Genomic DNA, 20,504 nt, shown 5'->3' on the forward strand with positions numbered 1-20,504 from the left:
TGTATTGTACCAATCATCCTGCAGCATTTCGAATGCTGTGTTTTAAATACTTTTTTTGTAGCTTATTGTATGTTTTATTCATTTTTCTAAATGTATCTCTTTCATTCACTAGGACTTTTTCACAGATCTGTTCCTATAAATAACCAGTTACACTAAATCTTACCTTGATAACCTTAGAGCACTTTTATCAGCTCCTCACTGAGTACACTGTGGAGCAGCCAGGTTCTATAATCTGGTTTATGTAAACTTGTGCTCTCAGGTTCTCACTTGTCAGGCTTAGTTTATTGATTAAGTCATAGTTTTAAAAATAGTTCACTTAATAAAATTTAAAAAATTTGATGTTTGAATTCATCTATTTAGAAAACAAATGATATAAAAGTAGCCACTGTATATTTTAATTAGTAATCAATTAATTCAAGATAACAAAAGATTTCTGTCATGTTTGTTGAAATCAGACCATCTGAGATGTGCATATGGGATGGTCTAGAAGCAATAAAAATGGTTCCTGACAGCCTAAAGACAATTTGATGTCAACTTTCGAGACATTAAAATTCCTGGGTGCTGGCAAAAGATGAGCTCATTCCAAAGACATTTGAATTTGGGCTTTGAGAACTGGCTTGTTTAGCTGATTTCCCTTTTTAATTCTAAGCCTAATTGTGTTGCCCACACGTCCTTCTTTCCAATCTCTCAGTTAATGGGTAATGCTTTGGAGTCTCACTGGGGTCTTCTGCTGGTCTCCGTGGAGTCTCTGGCTCATTGAGTTCTTCCTGGACACAAGAAACCCAATGATCTCTATTTTGGTGATTTAATGGCATGCCAATACATAAGTTCTGATCTGAGAGCATTAAGGTATATCCTCCAAAGAGACACTTCTAGTTTTCAGGCACAATCTCACCCTCTAAATTGAGACTAGGCTATGGTTTTAAAACATTGTTTCCACTCTTTTTGTGCCACATCATAATGTATTTCTAATTTATTATATTTACTAACACTTCCTCTCTTTCTGTTGTTCTTCCTTCCTGATGCTTTAAGATTCATCTCATCATTTCCTTTTTGGGTAAAGAACTTCCTTTAGCCTTCCTTATAGGGTAGATCTGCTAGTAACAATTTCTTTTAGTTGTATTTCTTCTGAAAATGTCATTCTTATTTATTGCTAAGGTGCAGTTTCCCAGATAGAAAATGAACCGTTGACAGTTCTTTCCGCACTTCAAAACCGTGGCACTTCCTTATGATTTCCAATGAGAAATCTATTACTTGAATAGGAGTCTCCTCATAAGTAGTGCTATTTTTCTGTGGTTTCTTTCAAGATTTTTTTGTTGTTGGCTTTAGTTTTCAGAAGTTTAATTATGATGGGTCTTGGGGTGGATTTCTTTGAGTTTATCTTGTTGAGGTTGGCTCAGCTTCTTGAATATGTGGGTTGATGTATTTCATCAAATTTCAACAAATTTGGGATGTTTTCAGCCATAATTCTTCTTACTGCTCTTTCTCCTCCCCTTTTGGGACTCCATTATTACTGAATGTTGCATCTTTCAATATTCTTCCACTGGTCCAGAGGCTCTGTTTTTTGTTTATTTGTGTGTTTATTGTTTTGTATGTTTTCTCTGTGTTGTTCAGATTGGGCAAATATAGCCAATCTGTTCTCAATTCCAGAGTCTATCCAATCTCTATCATCTCCATTCTAATTATTGAGCCAGGAGATGAGGCAGGATATGCCTTGCCAGTGCCTGGTGTCCCCTGGCCATTGCAGTGCCACACAGTAGGTGGGGTGAGGGAAGACCCAGGCCCATTGTAGAAGGAGAGTTCTTACCCTGGCCTCTTATGGTAAGTATGGCAAATATATCAATAATACATACATCTTGCTAATATCTAATATAGAACTTGCTAGTTCTATAGGGGTAACCTTGTGCCATTGGAGGGACTCTCATGGGATCCTGGCAAGCATGAATTTAGCTTGATCACCTTCAGTTTCTTGGGAAGGGTCTGGGAAGGATGAAATTAGATTGTCTTCATCTGTTGAATTGAATTTTGCAAGAGCTGTGCTATTATAATGTTCCTTCAATCCTGGGATCCTTAATCAGTTTCCCTTCCTCTTACTGTGTTTCAGAGTTCTCCTCTGGTCATTTTTAAGTCATTAATAAGATTTATAGTTGTACTTAGAGGGTAGAAGCAGGCAGAGACAATTTTGTACCATCGTATACAAAAGACTGGAAACTCTTTGTCTAATTTAAACCAATTGTTCTTAACTCAAAACACTTTTGCCCTTGCTGACAGTTGGCCATGTTTAGAGGTATTCTTGATTGTCACTAGGGGAGGAAGTTCTACTGGGCTATCTAGTATGTAGAACAAAGGGCTGTTGCTAAATATCTAATATTTCATAGAACAGTCCCCCACAACAAAGAATTATCCAGTCCAAATGTCAATAGTGCCAGGGCTGAGATATTTTGATTTAAACATTTTCCTTTATTAGGCTGAAACAAACTGGCTTCTTTTCAAATCTGTTTTAGGATTAGACATTGGTATCACTTATTTTCTTCTTCATGATGACCTCTAGTCCTGATGGTGGACTTCAGCTTTCTAACATGCGAAGAGTCTTTCCAAATACATACCTGAGGATTTGTAATTTTTAGTTTTGAAAAATGCTATTTTCCTTAATTAGATGCACTTATAAATGAAAAAAAATGCTTTTTATCATGTGGCCTTGAGACTATCTACATTATACTCAGTCAAGGAAATGTTTAAACCTACTAACATTTGTCCTTCCCATTACATTTCTCACAAGTATATGCACAAAGGTGGTCTGGGGCTCTGGGCTTCATTAACATTTATCTTTCCTTTTGTATACTAAATATAATTTAACATACTCTTTAACATTTATTCTTCTACTATCATTTGATGTTTTAATTTACTCTCTCTGTCAGCATCTAATTTACTAATGGTCTTTTCAAGGGTTGAGTAAAGATCCTGGAAACCTCCCTTATTTAAGTACTGCTACAGATTTGGGAACTTCCCAAAATCAAACACGGTGTTGGTGTGGCAGCTCATTACTGAACTGTGAGCTCTAGATCTATTGAGTTACTGCCAGAAAATATTTGCACTCTATAACCAGACTTCTTCCTTTCCTCAGTGAGATCTAGAGTTGACTACCTGAATGTGGTTAGTGTTTCCTGATGTTATTCTTCCTCCGAACAGAGGAATCTTTATCAATCTCACTACAGTTTTGCCCTTTAAAAGTGATGTGCTGGAGTCAATAAAGCATGCAGGTATTGCTCCTGAATAAACAGCTCATCAAAAGTCTGAGAACAGAAGGTTTTGAATGTATCAAAGCAATTGGCACAGTTGTTCACTAGTTAATTAGGAACACAAAGGCACTTCAAGCTGCCCAGACCAGGGGGCCATCTGTGTGACAGCATTGCCTCTCTGATGGTATGTGCAAATAGAGCTTAGCCAGAACCCTTGAGGGAAGACTCACTGACCTTCCTGCTTGATAATATATAAATAAAGCATATGGAAAAGAAGAAAAAATTGAATGTAATCATAGAATGAGCCCCATTTTTAGTGTTTAGTCTTCTGAAGAATTTCCTAGGGACTTATGTCCTATTTATGTTAGTTTTGATAATTGCTTTATTTTACTGCTACATAGTTCAGTAATAGTCGTAATTATTCCCAGTCTGTGGAGGCCAGAGCACTTCAAATGCAGTAACACATAATGTATTATAATTGCTTTTTAAGTTTTCTGCCTTGTCCATTTTAAGTTTGTGAAGGTAGGAACCATATCTATCTATTGTGTTAAATTTTGACATCCCCTTTACCTCGTGTAATTCTAGAATGTGATAAAATAATGTGATGCTATTGAAAAGCTTTACTTTTATTTTTTCAAATAACAATGTTTTTAGTTTAACTTCTTGGAAACTATATACCCACATTCATATACCACATTCAGCTTCATAAACAAATATATCAGTATATGAAGTTCCTTTGTGTTATTACATTTTGTTCTATGTCATGCTTATGCCTGAATGAGGGGAGCAAGCTATTCAAATGTCTTCTCTACCAAACTGATACAGAAATTTGAATATCACTTCTCTCCTATCTTCCTCTTTTATTATCTAAATCACCATCATCATAAATACCATATATTTATGCCAGGAAGATGCTATATGAGACCACTATATTTGGTATGATTTCCTTGTTGACAGTTCAGTCACTGATAATGAGTGGGTCTCATTCCCAGGACTCTTACTGATTTACCCATACACCATCAGGAGACAAATAGAACCAATGCATGTGTATCGTCACCTAGTTTTCAAGTAACTTCCTTTCTGCTTTCTTGGTAGTAGATGCTTCTTCTTTGTGTCACCAAAACTCCTGATGCTTCAATTACAGACTTATGTATCTGCATGTCTATTTGCCCAAATAAATAGTGAATCTTGAAGCCAAGGGCTATACCTTATTTCTCACTGCATGCTTCTGCTGAGTACACGTAAGTCTGTACACAGAAGGCATTACAAATAACAAAATAGGTGATGCTTAATGAATGCTTGGTGAATGGTTTTAATTAATTAAATAGATACTTGAGTTCACATGAGATGACAATGATACAGATATTTTTAGGTGGCTTTTTTCTCTTTTGAAACTGGGAGATTCTCATTTTGTTCTCAGTAAGAGAAAAGCAGACTTTCTATCAGTAAAGGCTGGTATTCAAATAAATTCTAAATCAATCTCTTTAATCATGTATTGTCTTTTGCCTTTTAGAAGTCATTTATTCTTTCTAAATTGCTTAGGCACATGGCCTACATCCATCTCTGTCATTAGCCTTTTGCCAAGACCTGTCAGACTATGGACTTCATAGGTCTCTAATTATGCCTTACTTTAACAATGCTGTATCAAAAATAAATAAATAAATCGCTCTTTCTTAATTCTCTGACTTCTAAAACTGTTTACTTCTTTTCTTTATGTCTTTGTTTCCTTTTTTCACCTTTTTATTGAAAAGGCCAACCTCAGACTCAATACATTAAAAAAACATACAAAACTCAGAAAAAGCCATTACCCTCATGATTTCAGTTTATTATTGCAAAAGGATACAGACCAAAACCAGCAAAGGGAAATAAAGGACACATAGTCAAATTCCAGGAGAAAACAGGTACAAGCTTCCAGGTGACCCCCCACCAGTGACGTCACGTGGGATGCACTTACTTTTCCTAAACATGATATCTGACAACACATGCAAGTTGGTGCCAAAAGGGAAACTCAGCTAAACCTTGCTGTCTAGGGATTTTATTGGGGATTAATCACACAGGCATGTAGCCTATGACTTACCTCAGCACTTGAGTTCTAACTATCTCAGCCCTCAACCTCAAAGCAAAAACAGGCATTCACCATACATCACAATGTTATGTAAACTTATTTAGTCAAAATGAGACAGTGTAGACCAGAGCCTCAGGTATGCAGAGCAAGCCTTTATCATAAAAACTATTAGGCCCAAGGCTTTAGGTACACAGAATCTCTTGTGTCAGGCAAAGTACTCCAACAGCTCAGAAACTGTCTTCCAAGACTGGACCAAGAGTCAGTTCTGAAGATAGGCTTTTCTTTGGAATATGCAGGTTTTGAGCAACCCATACGTGCTGAATTAACCTTTTCTGTCCAGCAGTCACAGAGTAAAGTACACAAAATGTACTAATTGGAAGAGCTTAATAAATTTTTACATATGGGACAGATATATAATCACCAGTTAATGATTGTTTATACTTTCAGCTGTCTACATCCTTATATTTCAAGTGAGTTTCTTATAAATTTCATTTAATTAGAAATGTTTTAACCACTCTGGGAATCTTAGTATTTTAGTTGATATGGGTTTAGGATTTGGTTGTGTCACTTTTCCATTTATTTTTCTATTTGTCCCTGCCATAAGCCTCTTTATATTTATGGCTATCATGTACCTATATTTGCCCCTTATACCATTCTTCATAAATTAGCCAATAATTATTCTCTCCTTGTTTCCGGGTGTAGGGCATCTAATTAGAGATTATATTTCCCATTTGGTCAGATGTGGCTATTAAATGTCAAACTCATGAGAAATTATTCAAAGTGATGTGTGAAATGTCTGGACTACCTTAAACTTAAATACATACATACATAAAATAGGTTTTCTGGACTGAGTTCCATTTGCCTTTCTGATTTTAAAATACGAATGGATTAGTAACCTGGATTTTCCTGGGTAGATGAAGGCTGTGCTCCAGAGAATGGCAAAGCAACAAGTTAGAGCAAGGCCTGGAGTGACGACTGTTCATCCAGCTGCCAAACCAGCTTCATCTGGCCACAATGTTATGTAAAAGAAAAATAAACTTTTATCATATTTAAGTCACTGCATTTTTGAGGGGCTTTTAAAATGTTGTTTAGCTTTTAATGAACACAAATAATAACATCATAGAGCAACTTACAAAGATTTTGAATCAGGCATGTTAGATGCTGTCATAGCTTCTAAGATAATTTTAATGTTCTTATGCTGAGACATGTATGTAAGATGTCAACGTTTTACATTTTGAGTGACAAGGTTAAGGTACCTACCATCTTTTGTTCCAGTAAATAGAAACAGATAATGTTCCATTCGATACTAAAAAGGTGATAGATTTCAAAGAACACACACATAGTATTTTCCTCGTCAGTCCCTTTTTGGAGGGTATATAATACTGATAGTGTTACCTCTCAGATCTCCTTGAGATCCTATCTGGTATTGCAGTGCAGCAATCACACTTTCCCAGATTCCTCAGGTCTGGCAGGTAAGTGACTTAAGTGTGCTGAGCAAATATATCTTGTCCTTTAATATAACGGTGAACAGGTCACTAGAAGTAAAGCTTTATGGTCATATATTATCTGTTTTTTTGTACTGCCCTTGGCTGTTTTGGTATCAGAGTAATACTGGTAAAATGAATTAAGAAGTATTCCCTCTTCTATTTTCTGGAAATGCTTGTAGAAAATTGGTATTAATTCATCTTTAAATATTTGTTAGATATTGCCAGTAAAACTATCTGGCTCTGCAGATTTATTCTTTGGGAGATTTTAAATTAAGAACTCAATTTTTTTTATGGTTATTGGACTATGCAGATCATTGACTTCATCTTGTTTCACTTGGTAGTTTGTGGTTTTTAAGGACTTGATCCACTTATTTTGTCTAACTATACGTGCATGAAGGTTTTCATAGTGTCTCCTTATTAACTTTTTAATGGCTTCCAATCTGTAGTAATATTTTCTATTTGATTTATATATTGGTGGTTTCTTTCTTACTTATATCTTTGTTATTACTGCTATACGTTTCTAAATTTTAATTTCTTTTTAAAGATTCATCTTTTTGTTTCATTGATTTTCTATTTTGTGATCCTATTTTCACTTTTTATTCTTTTCTACTCTTTATTTCCTTCTTTGTGCTTTGGGTCTATTTTTTTTCTTTTTCCATTTCCTGAGGTTGGAGCTTAAATTATTTAATCATAATCATTTCTCATTTCTAATGTAAGCATTTAATGTCATAAATTGCCCTCTTAGCACTGATTTAGAAGCATCCAACATAATTAGATATATGGTAATTTCATTTTCACTTAGATCTATACTTCATTTCCTTTGAAACTTAAACTCTGACCCATAGGTTTTTAGATGTGTTTTCTGAAATTCATGTATTTAGACATATTTCTATTGTCTTTCTGTTAACTGATTTCTAGCTTGATCCCATTTTATAAGAGAATTAACTATCTGATTTCAATTATTTTGAATTTATTAAGGTTTGTTTTAGGGCACAGCATATAGTTTATCTTGATAGATGTTCCATGGCACTTATAAAACATGCAGTCTGCTGTTGTGCGGAGTGCACTATATATGCCACCTAGATCTGTTGGTTGATTGTGTTGCTCAAGTTTTCTATGTCCTTGTTGATTTTTTATCACTTGTTTCAGTTGTTGAAAACAGGGAGTGGAAATCCTCAATGGTGACTGTGTATTTGTCTATTTCTTTTTACACATGTATCAATTTCTGCTTCATGTATTTTTAGGCTCTTGTTTGGCTGGTACACCTTTACAATTGTGTGTCATTATGCAGTCATTTTATTCTTTTATCCTTTTATTCTTTATCACTATGAAATGTCTATCTTTATGTCTAGTAATTTCCTTTGTTCTGTGGTCTCCATTTTAATACAGCTACTCACTCCTGCTTGTTTAGTTAACATTTGCCTAGGATTGCCTTTTCCATCTTTTCACTTTCAACCCACTTTTGTTCTTGAATTTGAAATGAGTTTCTTTTAAGAGACATATAGTTAGGTCGTATTTTTGTGTCCAGTCTGTTAATCCTTGGCTTTTGATTGGTATATTAAAATCACTTACATTTAAGATAATTATAAATATGACAGCACTTAAGTGTGATATTTTATTATGTGTTTTCTGTTTATTTGCTCTGGTTATTGTTCCTAAATTTATTTTATATTGTCTCTGTGTGGGTTATTAGAACATGTTTAAGAATTCAGTTTGACTGATTTATAGTGTTTTTGAGTCCATTTTTTTGTATAGTGACTGGGTCTTGGTATTAGAATATATAAAAATAAATACACAGAAATCGGTATAAAGATAGAATTAATAATATTTATTAAAATTAATAGTAAAATTAAAGTATTAGGTAGATGTTAATGATTATTATATCCCTTGATTACACATTTTGGAACCAGAGTAGTTTGACTTAAACCAATTTCTATATACTCCTGTTTTACTTCCTTAAAAAAAAAGTTTATTTGCAATTACAAAGATTTTGTTCTACATTAATCTTGGGATAAACGGAGGTTCCTGGTCAAAAATCTGTATTCGACTTTTTTTTCCCCCTAAGCCAAAGAACTAGTGGATCACCAGGGATTCTGCTTCCTTTATATGGAGTGGTAATGTAGTTGACAAATCGATGCATTGCCAAGAATTGCATTTTCCAGTTCCCGTTTTTACCTGGAGGTGAAGTCCTGTGACTTGTTCTGCTTGATAGACTATAAGCTAAAGGGTGTGTCACTCCCATACCAAGATGGTAAGTTTCCTGAATGTTTCTGGCAAACATTTTTCTTCTTCTCTGCCCCCCTTCCTGGCTGCAAGATAGATGACAGAAGGATAAACTTGAAGATAAGAACAGCCTGACTATCCAAGTCACTGCTTGGAGTACAGCCACCCAAAAGCCAGCAGACCAGAAACATTCACACTTGATTCTGAGGGAGTGAGAAAAAATCGTTTTTTTAAGCCACTGAGGTTTTGAGAAAATATGATACAGAAATTAGCCCATTTTTTCAAACATATTTCTTTACAGAGCATCCCCATTCCTGGCATTTTCCTCTCTTCTTTCCTATACTGCCTATTCCTCCCAAATCACATTATTATTATGACAGGTTTTTGGTAGATTGAATGATTATTCTCCATTCTTAACTCCCTGTTGCCATGTGATTTTGCAGTGTAGAAGTGGGGGTGAAGTATGTTCACTTCCTCCCTCCATGGTGGACTTGCAATATACTTTTTTTTTCTGATTAATTATAATTGAGCAAAAATGAAGATGTACTACTCTGGAGCCAAGCCTTAAACAGTGTGTATTTCTATTTATAATCTTGAGTTTCTCTGATGTCTCAACAAGGAGAAATGGCCCTGGATAGACTGGTCTATCATATCCCCTGGTCTAGGGTGAATGAAAGAATCAGGTAGGGTCACATAGAACCCAGTGTGAGGTCATGAGCCAAGCCCATCTTATCCTTAGCTGAGAAAGAAAATGATTATTTTTCAGTAGCTACAGATTATGGAATTTGGAAATTTTATTTAAAGCATCATTGTTTTGGCAATAACTAATGAATATAGAACACATTTAAATTGAAGAGAATTGCCTTTAAAAGTGCCAATATTGACAGAAGGGAAGAAAACAAAAAGAAAATTAACTGGCTAAAAGGGAAATTAAGAAAATGTCCTATTCCTAGTCTGGCTAAAAAGGGAATTAAGAAAGTGTACCCCTATTCCTGGTTTGCTAAGAGTTTTTGTCTTCAAAGAATGTTTCCTTTGTTCAAATGCATTTTCTGCATCTATTGAGCTCCTCATACAGTTTTCTTCCCTTCATGTTATTAATGTGATGTGTTACATTAATTGATCTTATGTTGCACAATCCTTGTATTCCTGGGATAAATGCCACTTGTTTTCAGACTCTAATCCTTTACATGTGCTGTTGAATTTGGTTTGCCAGTATTTTGTTGGGGATTTTTGTGTCTCCATTCATAAAGGACTTTGGTCTATAGTTTTCTTGTCATATCGTTGTGTGGCTTTGGTATGAAGGTAATGCTGGCCTTACAGAATGTGTTAGGAAATGTTCTCTCCTATTTTTGTGGAAATTTTTGAGTAGGATTGGTGTTACTTATTTAAGTGTTTGTTCAGATTCACCAAGTGAAGCCATCTGGACCCGGACTTTCCTTTTTTGGGAGGTTTTTGATTACTGATTCAATCTCTTCTTATTACAGGTACATTGAGATTTTCCCATTTCTTCTTGAGACAGTTTTAGATATTTACGTGTTTGTAGAAATGTTTCCATTTCACCTAGGTTATCTAATATTTTTTTTTTGGTGAATAGTTGTGCATGGTATTATTATTATTTTTTCTATTTTTTTGTTTTGGTATCATTAATCTACAATTACATGAAGAACATTATGTTTACTAGGCTCCTCCCTCCACCAAGTACCCCCAACAAAGGCCATTACAGACACTGTCCATCAGCATAGTAAGATGCTGCAGAATCCCTACTCATCTTTTCTGTGTTGTGCCCCGCCCCCACTACACATGATAATAGTAATGCCCCCTTATCCCCTCCCTTCCCACCCTTCCTCCCCAGTCCCTTTCCCTTTGGTAACTGTTAGTCCATTCTTGGGTTCTGTGATTGTGCTGCTGTTTTGTTCCTTCAGTTTCTTTGTTCTTATACTCCACATACAAGTGAAATCATTTGGTACTTGTCTTTCTCTGCCTGGCTTATTTCACTGAGCGTAATACCCTCTAGTGTCATCCATGTTGTTGCAAATAGTAGGATTTGTCTTCTTCTTATGGCTGAATAATATTATTGTGTATATGTACCACATCTTCTTCATCCATTCATCTACTGATGGACACTTAGGTTGCTTCCATTTCTAGTCTATTGTAAATAGTGCTGTGATAAACATAGGGGTGCATCTGTCTTTTGTAAACTGGGCTGCTGCATTCTTAGGGTAAATTCCTAGAAGTGGAATTCCTGGGTCAAATGGTATTTCTATTTTGAGCATTTTGAGGAATCTCCATACTGCTTTCCACAATGGTTGAACTAATTTAGATTCCCACCAGCAGTGTAGGAGGGTTCCCCTTTCTCCACAACCTCACCAACATTTGTTATTTGTCTTTTGGATGGTGGCGATCCTTACTGGGGTGATGTGATATCTCATTGTGGTTTTAATTTGCATTTTTCTGATGATTACCGATGTGGAGCATCTTTTCATGTGTCTGTTGGCCATCTGAATTTCTTCTTTAGAGAACTGTCTTTTCAGCTCCTTTTTAACTGAATTATTTGCTTTTTGTTTGTTGAGGTGCATGAGCTCTTTATATATTTTGGATGTCAGCCCTTTATCAGATATATCATTTATGAACATATTCTCCCATACTGTAGGATACCTTTTTGTTCTATTGATGGTGTCCTTTGCTGTACAGAAGTTTTCAGCTTGATATAGTCCCACTTGTTCATTTTTACTTTTGTTTCTCTTGCCTGGGGAGATATGTTCATGAAGAAGTCACTCATGTTTATTTCCAAGAGATTTTTGCCTATGTTTTTTTCTAAGAGTTTTATGGTTTCATTACTTACATTCAAGTCTTTGATCCATTTAGAATTTTCTTTTGTGTATGGGGTTAGACAGTGATCCAGTTTCATTCTCCTACATGTAGCTGTCCAGTTTTGCCAGCACCATCTGTTGAAGAGACTGTCATTTCCCCATTGTATGTCCATGGCTCCTTTATTGACCATATATGTTTGGGTTAATGTCTGGAGTCTCTAGTCTGTTCCACTGGTCTGTGGCTCTGTTCTTGTGCCAGTACCAAATTGTTTTGATTACTATGGCTTTGTACTAGAGCTTGAACTTGGGGAGCAAGATCCCCCCCACTTTATTCTTTCTTCTCAGGATTGCTTTGACTATTTGGGGTCTTTGGTGGTTCCATATTAATTTTTTAACTATTTGTTCCAGTTTGTTGAAGAATGCTGTTGATAATTTGATAGGGATTGCATCAAATCTGTATATTGCTTTGGGCAGGATGGTCATTTTGAAGATATTAATTCTTCCTAGCCAAGAGCATGGGATGAGTTTCCATTTGTTAGTGTCCTCTTTAATTTCTCTTAAATATAGTTTTCCGGGTATAGGTCTTTCACTTCTTTGGTTAGGTTTATTCCTAGGTATTTTATTCTTTTTGATGTTATTTTGAATGGAATTGTTTTCCTGATTTCTCTTTCTTTTAGTTCATTGTTAGTGTATAGGAAAGCCACAGATTTCTGTCTGTTAATTTTGTATCCTGCAACTTTGCTGAATTCTGATATTAGTTCTAGCAGTTTTGGTGTGGAGTCTTTAGGGTTTTTATGTACGATATCATGTCATCTGCAAATAGTGACAGTTTGACTTATTCTTTACCAGTCTGGATTCCTTGTATTTCTTTGTTTTGTCTAATTGCCATGGCTAGGACCTCCAGTACCATGTTGAATAACAGTGGGGAGAGTGGGTATCCCTGTCTTGTTCCCGATCTTAGAGGAAATGATATCAGCTTCTCTCTGTTCAGTGTGATGTTAGCTATAGGTTTATCATATATGGCCTTTATTATGTTGAGGTACTTGCCCTCTATGCCCATTTTGTTGAGTTTTTATCATGAATGGATGTTGAATTTTGTTGAATGCTTTTTCAGCATCTATGGAGATGATCATGTGATTTTTGTCTTTTTTGTTTATATGGTGGATGATGTGGATAGATTTTTGAATGTTGTACCTTCCTTGTACCCCTGGGATGAATCCCACTTGGTCATGGTGTATGATCCTTTTGATACATTTTTGAATTCAGTTTGCTAATATTTTGTTGAATATTTTTGCATGTATGTTCATCAGGGATATTGGTCTGTAGTTTTCTTTTTTGGTGTGGTCTTTGCCTGGTTTTGGTATTAGGGTGATGTTGGCTTCATAAAATGAGTTTGGGAGTATTCCTTCCTCTTCTATTTTTTGGAAAACTTTAGGGAGAATGAGTATTATGTCTTCTCTGTATGTCTGATAAAATTCCGAGGTAAATCCATCTGGCCTGGGGGTTTTGTTCTTGGGTAGTTTTTTGATTACTGCTTCAATTTTGTTGCTTGTAATTGGTCTGTTTAGATTTTTTGTTTCTTCCTTGGTCAGTCTAGGAAGGTTGTATTTTTCTAGGAAGTTGTCCATTTCTTCTAGGTTTTCCAGCTTGTTAGCATATAGGTTTTCACAGTACTCTCTAATAATTCTTTGTATTTCTGTGGGGTCCATCATGATTTTTCCTTTCTTGTTTCTGATTCTGTTGGTGCATGTTGAGTATCTTTTTCTCTTAATAAGTCTGGCTAGAGGCTTATCTATTTTGTTTATTTTCTCAAAGAACCAGCTCTTGCTCTCATTGATTTTTTTCTACTGTTTTATTCTTCTCAATTTTATTTATTTATTCTCTGATCTTTATTATGTCCTTCCTTCTGCCAACTTTAGGCCTCATTTGTTCTTCTTTTTCCAATTTCAATAATTGTAACATTAGACTATTCATTTAGGTTTGTTCTTCCTTCTTTAAATAGGCCTGGATTGCTATATACTTTCCTCTTAAGACTGCTTTTGCTGTGTCCCACAGAAGATGGGGCTTTGTGTTGTGGTCATTTGTTTCCATATATTGCTTAATCTCTATTTTAATTTGATCTTTGATCCATTGATTATTTAGTAGCATGTTGTTAAGCCTCCATGTGTTTGTAAGCATTTTTTGCTTTCTTTGTACAATTTATTTCTAGGTTTATACCTTTGTGGTCTGAAAAATTGGTTGGTTGGATTTCAATCTTTTTGAATTTATTGAGGTTCTTTATATGGCCTAGTATGTGGTCTATTCTGGAGAAAGTTCCATGTGCACTTGTGAAGAATGTGTATCCTGTTGCTTTTGGATGTAGAGTTCTATAGATGTCTATTAGGTCCATTTGTTCTAGTGTGTTGTTCAGTTCCTCTGTGTCCTTACTTATTTTCTATCTGGTGGATCTGTCCTTTGGAGTGAGTGGTGTGTTGAAGTCTCCAATATGAATACATTGCATTCTATTTCCTCCTTTAATTCTGTTAGTATTTGTTTCACATATGCTGATGCTCCTGTATTGGGTGCATATATATTTATAATGGTTATATTCTCTTGTTGGACTGAGCCCTTTATCATTATGTAATATCCTTCTTTATCTCTTGTTACTTTCTTTGTTTTGAAGTCTATTTTTTCTGATACTAGTACTGAAACACCTGCTTTTTTCTCCCTGTTGTTTGCATGAAATATCTTTTTCCATCCCTTGACTTTTAGTCTGTCCATATCTTTGGGTTTGAGGTGAGTCTTGTAAACAGCATATAGATGGGTCTTGCTTTTTTATCCATTCTATTACTCTGTGTCTTTTGATTGGTGCAGTCAATTTACATTTAGGGTGATTATTGAAAGATATGTATGCATTGACATTGCATTCTTTAGGTTTGTGGTTACCAAATGTTCAAAGTTAGTTTCTCTTCTATCTTACTGTCTAACTTGCTTACTGAGCTGTTATAAACACTGTCTGGTGATTCTTTATTTCTCTCCTTATTCCTCCTCCTCCATTCCTCATATGTTGGGTGTTCTCTTCTGTGCTCTTTTGTGTTTCCTTTGACTGCTTTGTGGGTAGTTGATTTTATTTTTTGTCTTTAGTTAGGTTAAATACAGGCTGCTTGTATTAGGTCGGTCTTCTTTCTTTGCTGTGATTTTATTTTCTCTGTTGACATCTATTTAGCTTTAGGAGTGCTCCCATCTAGAGCAGTCCCTCTAAAATACCCTGTAGAGGTGGTTTGTGGGAGGCAAATTCCCTCAACTTTTGCTTGTCTGGGAATTGTTTAATCCCTCCTTCATATTTAAATGGTAATCGTAGTGCATACAGTATTCTTGGTTCATGGCCCTTCTGTTTCATTGCATTAAATATATCATGCCATTATCTTCTGGCCTGTAAGGTTTCTGCTGAGAAGTCTGATGACAGCCTGATGGGTTTTCCTTTGTGGGTGACTTTTTTCCCTCTCTGGCTGCCTTTAATACTCCCCTTGTCTTTGATCTTTGCCATTTTAATTATTATGTGTCTTGGTGTTGTCCTCTTTGGGTCCGTTCTGTTGGGAGTTCTGTGTGATTCTGTGGTCTGAGCAACTATTTCCTCCCCCAGTTTGGGGATGTTTTCAGCAATTATTTCTTCAAAGACACTTTCTATCCCTTTTTCTCTCTTCTTCTTCTTCTGGTACCCCTATAATGCAAATATTGTTCTGTTTGGATTGGTAACACAGTTCTCTTAATATTCTTTCATTCCTTGAGATCCTTGTATCTCTCTCTGTGTCAGCTTCTCTGCATTCCTGTTCTCTGATTTCAATTCCATTAACAGCCTCTTGCACCTCATCCAGTTTGCTCTTAAGTCCTTCCAGAGGTTGTTTCATTTCTGTAATCTCCCTCCTGACTTCATCCCTTAGCTCTTGCATATTTCTCTGAAGACCCATCAGTATGGTTATGACCTTTATTTTGAATTCTTTTTTGGGGAAATTGTTTAGGTCTATCTCCCCCAGCCCTTTCTCAGGGGTTGTCTGGACTATTTTGGATTGGACTAAATTCTTCTGCCTTTTCATGGTGGTAGAGGTAGCTGTAGGCTGGTAGCGCATGTGTCAGCTGGGCAAACAAAGTCCTTTCCTGCCTGCTGGTCTCCTTTACCTTCTCTGCTGCCTGGGTCAGTTACCCACACTCTGGAGCAGCTTCCAGGTTAATCCCCTAAGCTGGTGTGGGTGGGGTCTCCGTCAGAGCAGTGCAGAGCCTTGCGGGAAGTGGCAGGCACACCGGGTGTGCTCCCCCGCAAAAGCAGTGCCCCTGTCGGGCAGCTGTATGCCAGTAGTGGACTTTATGTCTGGCCCAGGTGGCTGTGCGCTGGGCTGAGCGGCTACTGGGGGCGCAGCTGCTCCTGGGCTGCTCCTCTGCTGCCGGCTCCCACAGTCTTCTCCCAGGCCCCTCTGGCACTACCACTGCCGGCGCACGCAGGCCGCTCCAGGGCTGCTCGGTTAATGGTGCTGTGGGCTCATGTGGGCTGCTCCCGGCCCCCTGCGGTGCCACTGCTGCGGACTTGTGTGGGCCGCTCTGTCACCGCCACTGCTGGCCTACACAGGCCAGTCCCAGGCCACTCAGGTGCCGCCACCATGGGCTCACACAGGCCGCTACTTCATCACCACCGCCACCAGCATGCACTGCCACTCTCCCACTACTGGGCCAGTGTGTCAGGGTCCGCGCCAGTTGAGGGAATGACTGGCAGACTGCTTATCACCGTGAGGGGCTTCAGAGCTGCTCTGTCGCCCAGGGGGTTTAGGTCACCTACAGTTCCCTGGATTCCCAGGTGCTGGGGTGCATGTGTCGGGACGACTTCATCCAGCTTTGAGGTCCTTGTCCCTTCAAGACTTGCAAAAAGCACTCACTTTTTCTTTATCTCAGGGACGCTGGTTGCAGGGACCTGCCCACAGGTTTTGCTTTTCCGTTTCTCTAATATTCAGTACCCCGTGCACCATGTGTCTGCACTCCTGGTGTGGATTTCTAGAGCTGGTTGTTTAGTAGTCCTGGGCTTTCACTCCCTCTCTGTTCCGACTCCTTTCTTCCCGTGGGGTTCTGGGGTTGGGGGGGGCATTTGGGTCCCGCTGGGCCATGGCTTATATCTTACCCACTTGGTGTGATGCTGAGTTCTCGCAGATGTAGATGTAGCCTGGCTGTTGTACTGTATCTACTGGTGTCTCTTTTAGGAATAGTTGTATTTGTTGTATTTTCAAAAATGTATATGCTTTTGGGAGGAGATTTCCACTTATCTACTCATGCTGCCATCTTGGCTCCTCCTTGCATGATATTATTTTATAAGCCTTTCTTATTTTTGCAAGTTCAGGAGTAATTTCATTTCTAATTTTAATTATTTGTCTTCTCTCTTTGTTTCTTATTTTTTGTCAACTTTGTTGATCTTTTCAAAGAGCCATGTTTTGTTTCTGCTGATTCTATTGTTTTCCCTATTCTCTATTTTGTTTATCTCCATTCTAATCTTTATTCTTTCCTTACTTCTACTGGCTGTGGGTTTAGTTTGCTCTTCTTTTTCTAATTTGTTAAGGTGTCATTCTACATAGTTGATTTGAGAACTTTTTTATTGATGTAGGCATTTATAGCTATAAGCTTCTAAAGTGATGAGTTACTTGAGTCATTATCTTATATATATCAAATATTGGCAAGGATATGGAGATATAGGAATGCTCACACACTGCTGGTAGTTGTATGAACAATGCAGCTGCAGTGGAAAACAGTTTGTTGGTTCTTCAAGAAGTTAAACATACAATTACTATATGACCCAGCAATTCACTTCTAGGTGTACCCAAGAGAAATAAAAGTATATGTCCACAAGGAAGCTTATACACAAATGTTCATAGCATCATTATGCATAATAGCCAAAATATCTATTAATGGGCAAATGAATAAAGAAACCGTACATACAATGTAATGCTATTTAGCCATAAAAAGGAGCAAAGTACTGGTACATACTACAACTTGGATGAATTTTGACAATATTATGCTGAGTGGAAGAAGCCATAAACAAAGGGTTTCATATTGCATGATTTTTATAAATACAATACCAGCAAATTCAGTACCAGCAAATCCACAGACAGAAAGTAGATTAGGGGTTACTTGGGAATGGGGTGTTGGGAAGTAACTACTTAATGTATGTGTACTGGGTTCTTTAGGGGAGATGAAATAGTTTTGAAACTGAAGAGAGCTAGGTGCTGCACAACAGTGTGGATACATTAAGTACCACTAAAATGTACACTTTAAAACAGTTCATTATATATTATGTGTTTTCACTTAAATGAATAAACAGACTCATAAATACAGAAAGCACACTGATTGTCATAGGGAGGAATGTAGGGGAACAGTCAATATAAGTGAAAGGCATAAAGAGGTAAACATTTCCATTTATAAAATAAATCACAGGGATGAAAAGTATAGCATAGAAAATATAGTCAATAGTATTTTAATAACTTTGTATGGTGATAGTAACAAAACTTACCATGGTGAGCATTTCATAATATATATAATTGTTGAATTACCATGTTGTAAAAATGAAACTAATGTAATATTGTATGTCCACCATTCCTCTATTTAAAAAATTTATAGTGTTCCCTCAGTAATAATATATTTTGAATTCAAGACAGCCCTCACAAATTTAGGCATCTTCTTTCCTTGATGTTTATTACCCCTCAATAAAGTTATAGCTAAATATTAAACAGATATAGGTGATTAAGAAACAATGACTTAGTTGCAAGCTCCTTGAGGGACAGCACTTAGATTTCTCTTGCACAACATCTCAGCAAAGTGCTAGAAAGTTAGCAGCTGCACCTAAGTCCTTATCAAGTGTAAAAAGCCATAATAAGCAGTGTCACTGAGACAAGGGTGACTTAAAATTGCACTTGCTAAAGCAATAACAAAAATACATGGTAGCCATTCTTCCCAGTTTCTTATGTCTGTGAATTTCAGTAGAATACTCAAACATCAGTGGGGATTCACAAAAGACTGCTGGCGACTTGTACTGTCTGCACAAAAGCTGCCCCCCAGATGTCTGTTGGTGGCTGTGGCTGCCCAGCTGCAGTGACAGGCATCTGAGAGGAACACTAACTAGAAGTACTCACTGCCACTTGGCACTGGATTCCCCTTAGACTTTTCACTTTTGGGAAATTTTCCATAAGTCAGCAAGATGTACAGTGCTTCTGCTCCCAAGAAAGCAGTACCCCATTATCTGAATGTTATTATCAGGGCAGAAAAATCATAAAATTAGGATATGCAAGTATCTATCCTGCTACCTAATGCAAAGCAAAATTGTTCCCCACAGCATATTCTCAAATGCTTCAGTGCTGTCTAATTTTAAATGATTCAGCTTCTACAGTATATTTTTTTCTTTTTTAGTGCCTAGTATGGCACCTAGTGATTTAGAGTCTAGCTTTGCTGTTTCTGGTATTTACTGGAGGACAGGGTTTGTCCATCTGAATAAAACAGATGTTCTCATTTACATAGGAATAGGCACCCAAAGAGATGGGGGCACACTACCTTTGCCAGCTCTCCTTAAAAAGAAAAAAATATGTATTGTTGTAGGTGGGAAAAAGAGGATAAATATTGTGAAGTGACTCTAATTGGGACTAGGTTTCTGTCTACAAGACTGAATAATGTTTCAAACCATCTAGGAACTGTGTGCACATTTGAGGTATTGCCTATTCCTCTCTGTCTTGCCAACAGGTTTCACCTCGGCAAGTTCACTACGGATTCAGTGAGACTGAGGAATGACAATGGAACGTTCTTGGGGTTAAAGGTTTTATTACTGGGCTTGTTCTCCCCACAATAGGTTGAGCACTAGAATTACTTCTGCATCCAACAGTCTGCAGGTCTGTAATCCTCCTTGTCTGCCTCCATCCAGAGCACTGGGCAGAGCTCTTTATGTAGTGACTCAGTCAGTAATAGCTCATTGTCTACGGGTGTGGAGGCAGTAGCCTAGCAGCAGGCCAGTTACATCATCAAGTAGTTTAGGGTCAGGTGTGGACCCCGGCCATAGGAACCCCTCACTTTATCCACACTCCCTGTTGCTGTTTCAGTTAAGAGGCTATCATAGGACTCAGCTGTATCATTCTCCTAGGATGATACTCAGTGTCCTTGAGTACAGTTAATTTTCCAAAGCCATTTTAGTTATCAATAGATTTCTCACTTGCTGAGGGAAGTGTTTGGAGAACACCAGTCAATGTTGATTTGTGGCTATTTGATATAAATAATATAAGAATCAGGAAGATTACATAAATGAGTCTGTTAAAAACCATTCTGGTGTGAAAGAACAGCTGCATTTTACTTACTGAATGAGGTTCTAGGGATACAAAAGGTATAACACATGGTCTACCTGGTATTGTGTCTGGAGCACCTCAGCAAGAAAATGAAGAGGAGCCCCCTGCAATACAAGGTGCTGACCAACGATTGCCTAAAAGGCACCTGAGTTAAGAAATCCGACTATCTTTACACTTCTGAAGTGCTAAGATCAGGGTCCTCTAAACCAAAGGAGAACCAAGGGTAAAAGTAACTGTGCTGTTGCCAGGGGAAGGTGAGGGTTTTTGCTGCTGTGACTTTTCCCCAAAGGGATCGTAACTGATGGATATGCAAATGAGCATTTACATCATCATGCTTCACTGCG

The 20,504-nt window shown here is 37.3% G+C and overlaps 1 pseudogene; it reads left to right on the forward strand.

Moving 5' to 3' along the window:
• The window catches only part of LOC140843471 (polypeptide N-acetylgalactosaminyltransferase 11-like), a 54,315-nt pseudogene extending 34,713 nt beyond the window's left edge, over nt 1–19,602 (forward strand).
• The last annotated feature ends 902 nt before the right edge of the window (nt 19,603–20,504 follow it).

Source organism: Manis javanica, chromosome 9 (genome assembly GCF_040802235.1).
Source record: "Manis javanica isolate MJ-LG chromosome 9, MJ_LKY, whole genome shotgun sequence".
In the NCBI taxonomy this organism is placed as follows: domain Eukaryota; kingdom Metazoa; phylum Chordata; class Mammalia; order Pholidota; family Manidae; genus Manis; species Manis javanica.